This window comes from Mustelus asterias, unplaced genomic scaffold (genome assembly GCF_964213995.1).
Source record: "Mustelus asterias unplaced genomic scaffold, sMusAst1.hap1.1 HAP1_SCAFFOLD_500, whole genome shotgun sequence".
NCBI lineage: Eukaryota > Metazoa > Chordata > Chondrichthyes > Carcharhiniformes > Triakidae > Mustelus > Mustelus asterias.
Window position 1 is genome coordinate 37,198 of NW_027590452.1, and position 7,803 is coordinate 45,000.

Sequence of the window (7,803 nt, forward strand, 5' to 3'; positions counted from 1 at the left end):
ACATGTTAGAAATGGCCGTCTCCCAGTGAGTGTGAGGACAGGGCAGGCTTTGAGCGAGGCCTGGGCCGCTCCCTGAAGGACACAGGGCCACCATTGTGCTTTTTGCTGACAAACAGAAAGCTTTCACCTCTCTCTCTCTCTCTCTCTCTCGTGTCTCATCTCACTCACATTCTGCCCCTTCCATTCACTCTGTGCTGCTTTCTGGAGGAGGCTGCCAGCTTTATCCACCACAGAGCATCTGCCAACAAGAACATCAGATGAAACTTTCCATTCCCCAAGTACCTCTTTCCTCTCTGCTCCTCGCTGTCTTTCCAGAGGAAATGGGATGGGAAGCTGATGGGAAAAGATTTGCAGGGCTCCAGGGACAAGGTGGAGCAGTGGGACTGGCTCGATTGCTCTAGCAGAGAGTCGACACCAGCTGAATGGGCTGAATGGCCTCCTTCATTCTGTGGCTATTCTATGGTTGACACACAATAGATAGTCAATATCTTTTCCCAAAGGTAGGGGAGTCTAAAACTCGAGGGCATGGGTTTAAGGTGAGAGGGGGGACATACAAAAGTGTCCAGAGGGGCAATCTTTTCACACAGAGAGTGATGAGCGTCTGGAACAAGCTGCCAAAGGTAGTAGTAGAGACGGACACAATTTTATCTTTTAAAAAGCATTTAGACAGTTACATGGGTAAGATAGATGTAGAGGGATATGGGCCAAATGTGGGGAATTGGGACTCGCTTAGGGGTTAAAAGAAAAAGGTCAAAATGACAAGTTGGGCCAAAGGGCCTGTTTCCCTGCAGTAAACATCTATGACACTATGACAACTTGTCATTTGGGTCTCAACTTCAAGTTTCTAGGTGTCCAGATCACCAACAACCTGTCCTGGTCCCCCCATGCCGACACTATAATTGAGAAAGCCCACCAACACGTCTACTTTCTCAGGAGGCTGAGGAAATTTGGAATGTCAGCTACGACTCTCACCAACTTCTACAGATGCACCATAGAAAGCATCCTTTCTGTATCACGGCTTGGTCTGGTTTCTGCTCTGTCCAAGACTGCAAGAAATTACAAAAGGTCGTGAATGTCGCCCCGTCCATCACGCAGACTAGCCTCGCATTCATTGACTCTGTCTACACTTCCCGCGGCCTTAGAAAAGCAGCCAGCATAATTAAGGACCTCATGCACACATTCTCTCTTCCACCTTCTTCCGTCAGGAAAAAGATACAAAGTCTGAGATCACGTACCAACCGACTCAAGAACTTCCCGGCTGCCCTCAGACTTGTGAATGGACCTGCTACATATTAGATTTATCTTTCTCTACACCCTCCCTATGACTGCAACACTACATTCTGCACCCTCTCTTTTACTTCTCCCCGATGTACTCTATGAACGGTATGTTTTGTCTGTACAGCATACAAGAAACAATACTTTTCACTGTATCCCAATACATGCGACAGTAATAAATCAAATCAAATCAAAATCCTCCCAATTCTTTCCTCCACGATAGGTCGCAGCATTTAAAGAACACGCCCAGGGCCCAGTGCTGAGTCTGAGGGTATCTGACTACAGTAAGGTGAGTGATACAGGAGGGTCTCACTGTCTGAGGGAGGTGAGTCTTAGCCGGGGGGGGTGCGTGAGTGACCCAGGTTAATCTGACACTCCAGGGACAGTTGGAATGGAGCTTTCCCCCGGGCTGTCCCCTCCCCGTGTCTGCGTGGGTTTCCTCCGGGTGCTCCGGTTTCCTCCCACAGTCTGAAAGATGTGCCGGTTAGGGTGCATTGGCCGTGCTAAATTCTCCCTCAGTGTAACCCGAACAGGCGCCGGAGTGTGGGCGACTGGGGGATTCTCACAGTAACTTCATTGTAGTGTTAATGTAAACCTACTTCTGACACTAATAAATAAACTGAAACTGAAGGTCAAGGTGCTGCTGTGACAATGCACTCTTGTTTAAACACTCTGCAATGCTGAGACTGGGAGAAGTGACCAACAGGGGGCAGCATTGCAGCTTCTGTCCCCCTATTGAAACTGGGATTGTTGCTCCATCTGCTGCACAATCCCAACCCCATCCACTGGGGGCAATCTGGACAATGGCTGCAGACAGACCTCACTGCGCGTGCGCCGCAATGACACCCCCAGCCGGCGGCCATCTTGCGTTGCCAAGGGAGACGGCCGGCGGCCCTATTCCGTTGCCAAGGGAGACGGCGGCGGCGACCATCTTGCGTTGCCAGGGGAGACGGCATCAATGCGGCGGCGTCCGCGCGCGCTGACCTCTGGGAGCATTCCCGTCCCGCACATGCGCACAGGCCGCCCCGCCCCCTCGACAAGTCCCCCTGTTGTCCCGCCAACGAGCATGGGGCCGGGCCGGAGTGGGCAAGAGGTGACACTGGGGAGGAGCAGCCCCCCCCCGGGAGCGTTACAGCGACGCCTGGTGGCCAGGAAGGGCAATAGCAGCAGCACAGTCTCTGCCCAAAGGCTTCCCCAGTTCAGCTGCTCAGAGACACTGGGAATGTCTTCAAGTGGAAACTTCAGCTTCTCACATTCACCCCCTGTGTTCAGTCATTGTTTCCTAGGCAACCTCTGTAGTGACATCACAAACAACTTGTTCACATTGAAGGCCATGGCAATCTGGACCATTCGGCTTCAAAGCCATTGAGCTTTGAAACTTCAATTGAAATGTTGGAGATGAGAGTTTATCGATGCAAGTCATGTTGCATGTGGAACGCTCACGATGCCACAATTAGAGCGGTGCAGACATCTCACAGGGTTGTGTGACTGGAGGAGATGTCAGAGACGGGCTGGTTAAATATAGAGGGACAGGGTCTGAAGCTAAGTTTTGGGTAAAAGGTGGCAGTGATGTTGTGACATTAATTTAGCTTCAGGTAGTTGCTGGGGAGGGGGGATAGAGAGGTTGGGGAGCGATGTTTGTATTGGGGCAATCTCTCTCTCTCTCTCATCATGTATATATATCAATCCATCTCTCACTCTCTATCTCTCTTTACCCATTGTGTCCAGAGTCTTGTGAAGGCGCAGACCGGTGGCAGGTCATTGCTGCCGAGGAGGACAGCCTTCAGCGCACTGGACCTGCGTTGCTGCACGGATAGCTCGAGGCACCTCTGCCTCCGACACCATCACCTTCCACACGTGTGTCTCTTCTGGACTGTGTGTGTGTCGTGTGTGACTGGTGGGGACTATACAAAGGGTTGTGAATGAAGCCCAGTCCATCACGCAAACCAGCCTCCCATCCATTGACTGTCTACACTTCCCGCTGCCCCGGAAAAGCAGCCAGCATAATTAAGGACCCCACGCACCTGGACATTCTCTCTTCCACCTTCTTCTGTCGGAAAAATACACAAAGGTCTGAGGTTATGTACCAACCGACTCAAAAACAGCTTCTTCCCTGCTGCCATCAGACTTTTGAATGGATCTGCCTCACACTAAGTTGATCTTTCTCTACACTCTCGCTATGACTGTCACACTATATTCTGCACTCTCTCCTTTCCTTCTCTATGAATGGTATGCCTTGTCTGTATAGTGCACAAGAAACAATACTTTTCACTGTATATTAATGTGATAAGAATAAATCAAGTCAAACTGAAGTGAGTAAAGACATTGATGTATCCACCCTGGTAATGGACAGTGCAGAGGCAGGAAAAGTGCCCGAAACATCAAGGTAAAAGTCCACCCCAGAGGAAATAAGAGCTCCAAGGGTTAATGACAATTAACACTGAGTAGCTGCTCATTTTAATTTAAGGGGCTTCATAGAAATCATAGAAACCCTACAGTGCAGAAGGAGGCCATTCGGCCCATCGAGTCTGCACCGACCACAATCCCACCCAGGCCCGACCCCCACATATTTACCCGCTAACCCCACTAACCTACGCATCTCAGGACTCTCAGGGGCAATTTTTAACCCGGCCAAATCAACCTAACCCGCACATCTTTGGACTGTGGGAGGAAACCGGAGCACCCGGAGGAAACCCACGCAGACACGAGGAGAATGTGCAAACTCCACACAGACAGTGACCCGAGCCGGGAATCGAACCCAGGAGCTGTGAAGCAGCAGTGCTAACCACTGTGCTACCGTGCCGCCCATTGCTGAGACAGAACAAGGTATAACAACGGCAGAGTTCAGGGAAGTTGACAAATTATTTAAAAACACATTATTTAAACCCCCTCAAATGATTCAAATGAGTAGTTTGTGAGTGACGAGATAGACTCAATATTAGAAAACAAAATGAAAGTCCAGAATGAATAAGTTTTGACATCGCTGGAAAGAAATTAAATAAAACTCAATCTGAATGAGATCAGGAGAAACTCCAGGGTTATGAAAAGTTCAAAGACCAAACAGGAGCAGCAAACCATTTTGCTTAAACATCAGAAGTATTTGAATGAAATTCTGAAAATGGTTGAAGAAAATTTGGGCCAATGACCCACAGCAGGTTAGCGTGTGGAAATACTGGGAAAATACCTGGAACAAGAGACTGAGCATTTACAGACAAGAGCTGGGAAATGGAAGTTTTGCCTCGGAGAATAAATGGAACTAAGGAGGATTCTCCAAAAGGACAGTGGTGGCACAGTGGTTACCACTTCTGCCTCACGGCACCAGGGACCCGGGTTCCATTCCCAGCTCGGGTCACTGTCTGTGCGGAGTTGGCACATTCTCCCCGTGTCTTTGTGGGTTTCCTCCGGGTGCTCCGGTTTCCACCCACAGTCCAAAGATGTGCGGGTTGGGTGGATTGGCCATGATAAATTGACCCTTAGCGACAAGCTAGGGTAAATATATGGGGATAGGGCCTGGGTGGGATTGTGGGTTGGTGCAGACACGTTGGGCCGAATGGCCTCCTCTGCACTGCAGGGATTCTATGTATATTGTGGTTTAGACAAAAATACTGTGTTTACCCCAGTCCAACGCCGGCATCTCCACATCATGTTCTGCCTGAGTCAGAGGTGGAAGAAGATTCCATCAAGAGGAAATTGAATGGGAAGCTGAAGGGAAAATATTGACAGGGTTACGGGGAGAGGGTGGAGGATTGGGAATAGTGAAACTGCCCTTGCAGTGTGTCGATCCAGGCTTGACGGGCTGAATGGCCTCCTGTGCTGTCACCATTCTATGATTCACACACAAGTTAACTTCTCAGTGTCTATTAGGCCCCACTCGTTCCTCCATGATCAGTTCCAGCATTTCAAGTTCAGATCCCAGTACTTTTTAGTTGGGGCATTGAGGAGTAAAACAGAAATAGGAATGAGACTGTCGGTGCACTTATGTTTTTGTATTTCTGTGTGTGTGTGTGTGAGAGAGAGACAGTTTCTAAGTGTGTGCAAGTGTCTATTTCAATGTGTGTTTCTGTGTGAGTGAGTGTGTGTCTGTGTGTGTCTCTCTCTCTGTGTCTTTGTGCATGTGTGTCTGTGAGTGTGTGTTTGTGTCCCTCTGCGTGTGTGTCCGTGAGTGTCTGTGTGTTTCTCTCTTTGTCTGTGTGTCTGTGTGTGTGTCTGTGTGTGTGTCTCTCTCTCTGTGTCTTTGTGCATGTGTGTCTGTGAGTGTGTGTTTGTGTCCCTCTGCGTGTGTGTCCGTGAGTGTCTGTGTGTTTCTCTCTTTGTCTGTGTGTGTGTGTGTCTGTGTGTGTGTCTCTCTCTGTGTCTTTGTGCATGTGTGTCTGTGAGTGTGTGTTTGTGTCTCTCTGCGTGTGTGTCCGTGAATGTGTGTTTGTGTCTCTCTGTGTGTGTGTGTCCGTGAGTGTCTGTGTGCCTCTCTCTTTGTCTGTGTGTGTGTGTCTGTGTGTGTGTGTGTGTGTGTGTGTGTTTGTCATGATCTGTTTGAGTGGTGCAGCAGGCTCGATGGGTCAAATGGCCTCCAACTGCACATATTTGAGATTCAAATACATTGACACACATGCATGCTGACACACACACACACACACACACGCACAGACAGACACACACACACTCACACACACAGAGACACACACACACAGACACACACACACACAAACACACAGACAGACAGACACACACACAGACCGACACACACAGACACACACACAGACACACACAGACAGACACAGACACACACACAGACACACTCACACAGACACACACAGACACACACACACACACACACACAGAAAGATATACACAGTATTGACATATTTATTGACCATTTAATGTGACTGAATGCTACACATCCTGGTTTGCCAATGACACAAAACATTAGACAGCATTGTAAGCAGCGCAGCTGGAAACATCACATTGCAAAGAGTTATTCATATTTTGTACATGGACAAAACTGGTGGAGAGGTTTCAGTGCAGGGAAATGTAATTTGACACAACTTAGATTTAAAAGGGATAGAACAGCGTACTTTAATAAATGATGAAATGACAGAAACAGTGGAAGCTCCAAATGTCCAGATATTTCACAGCTGGATTCACACAAAACACACAGCAATGGATCTGATATTGCGGAATTGTTGTAAATGTGGTGAATCTCAGTACGGAGGCTGTCTTCATGTTACAATGTTAATCTGATCACTCTCATCAAAACAGGGTCAACATTTCTGTACAATGTGAGTCAATCATCAGCTCAAATAGTTCAGGTTCAATGTTTAAAATAACGAATCACTTTTCTGTGGCTGCTTTGGGAGTGTCAGTGGAATGTAGTTCACAGTAAAGTGTGAACAATTGTATTGGGGAATAATTGGAAGCAGTTTCCATTGAGAGCTTCCTGCATTCTGGAAATGTGTGTGATCCATTCAGAGATAGGAAATGGACGGATGAATAAAGATGCAGTTTGTTGTGAATTACATGAGATTGTCTGCCTTGAAGATTCACAAGTTCCATGTGCTGAGAGAAAGGAATGATTAAACAATGTCTATAATTCAAATCCTTCAGACAAGTGAAAAAGCAGGAGAACAACTGAATCCACAAACGCTGCCACAGACAGTATTCGAAGCTTCAACTTCATGTTTGAATGTGAAGGGCTGATTGAAATAAACAGGAGGCCACACTGGGATGCTGAGCAATTTGATTCCTGTTTTTCCTCAACTTCAAAATAAAAATCTGTGATGAAACATTCCTTGGACAGAGCAGAGGGGATTTTACTCTGTATTTAGCCCATTACAGTATTTGTGTTGGGAACATTTGATGAACAGTGCAGATTAAACGTTATTCTTAACCGCTGGAATTTAAGTTGGGGGCTGATTTAATCAAACATTGAAAATAATGAGGGAAAGGGAGAGGCTGATAAAGAACAAGTTTTTCTGCTGGCTGGGAACTCCAGGATTTGGGAATATTTGAATGTTAGCCTCAGTTTAGAATTTTAGAATTGTAGAAATGGAAACATTGCCAGATGTGGTGTGGAGTTAGTTTGAAACAATCTTCTGCAAATGGCTATTGATGCTCGGTCACTTGTTATTATTTTAAATCTGGGGTTGATAGATTTTCCTTAGTCCAAGGGGTTAAGAGACAGAGGGTTAGATCCCAGATCAGCCAGGATCTTATTGAATATTGGAACAGGCTTTCAGGAAGATTGTTCCAGATTCCAAACACCCTCTTGATGAAGTGCTTTTCCTCACTTCACTTCTGATCCATTTCCCCATCATTTAGAATCTGTGCCCTCTAGTTCATGACCATCTCTTGAGAGGGAAGAGTTTCTCACTCTTTAACCTGTTGATACCCCTTAGGATCTTGAATCTCTCTCTCAAGTCTCACCTCAGCCTTCTTTTCTCCAAGGAAAACAGTCCCAACCTCTCCAATCTACCCTCGTAGCTACGGATCTTATTCCCTGGAATCATTCTTGTGAATCTCCTCTGCACTCTC